Source organism: Carlito syrichta, unplaced genomic scaffold (assembly GCF_000164805.1).
Source record: "Carlito syrichta isolate Samal-C Ts95f unplaced genomic scaffold, Tarsius_syrichta-2.0.1 Scaffold314100, whole genome shotgun sequence".
Taxonomy (NCBI): Eukaryota; Metazoa; Chordata; class Mammalia; order Primates; family Tarsiidae; genus Carlito; species Carlito syrichta.
Window position 1 is genome coordinate 740,934 of NW_007258196.1, and position 1,210 is coordinate 742,143.

A 1,210-nucleotide genomic window follows, 5' to 3' on the forward strand; every position below is an offset into this window, starting at 1 on the left:
ATATGACTGTTCCACTAGTATGTTTTTTTAATTTTTACCACTTTTTTTGCTATTATCTTTCTTATTTTGTTGGATTTTTCCACCTGTGATGATACAGAGGAAGTGTATTTCATCTTTGATGGAATAACATGGTGTCTCTAGCCCCAGTTTACCAAAAGTGGTAAATTGTAACTCTTGGGGAAAGTGATCAAGGTAACACGTTATTTCAAATAAGCTTGTGCTGGAAGAACATGGAGAATCAGAACTTCTTAGACGCTGTAAATGGGAATGTAAAATTGTACAGCAATTTTGGAAATCACTTTGGTTTTTTAAAATTATTTTAAATGTGGACATTCTGTATTACTCACCCATTTGACTCTTAGGTATTTACTGAAGGTTAATGAAAGCATATGTTAATACAAGATTTGCACAAATATTAATAGCAGCTCTATTTAAATTCAGCAAAACCTGGAAACACCCAGTTGTTGACAAATAGGTGCCCTCATGCACATTCATCATAAAATCAGACGATAGAATATTATTTAGTGAACAACTGGTACATAAAATATGGATGAATCTGACTATCATAATGCTGAGTGACAGAAATCAGATAAAATTATAAATAAAATATGAGTTTATATAGTATATGTGTAGAAAGCAAAAATTAATATATCATGATAGAAATCAGATCAATGGTTACCTAAGTTTGGGTGTGGATATGCTGAAGTAAGTGAGTATAAAGAAGCCAAAGGAAACTTTTTGGAGTGATGTTTTTGTTTAATGTCTTGATAGTGGCGATGATTTCACTGTTACACACATAAATCAAAATTGAAATTTGTTTTCTTTATACTTGTGTACTTTATTAAATATAAATTATACTTCAATTAATACATTATAAATCAAGTGCAAAAAAATAGTATGGAATAGGAACTTCCTACTCGAAAATATTAAATATTGAAAGACAGTGCTTGTTTCTAAAGAATATGATGCATTTTTATGTGAAGAGGTTCAGAAAATCAGAGAAAAAGGAAGGAAATGAGTATTTTCACATAGAACATCACAAGTTAATAGCTACAAAACAACATAGATTTCAATACATTTCTGCTTTTTTAATAGTGTAGATCCCCAATATAAAGATCATTATAGGTCGATGAGAGTTGTGACCACTGAATATCTGAATTTGAAAAATTTTCAATTTTATTCATGAAATCAGTCAGAGATTATCTGAAAA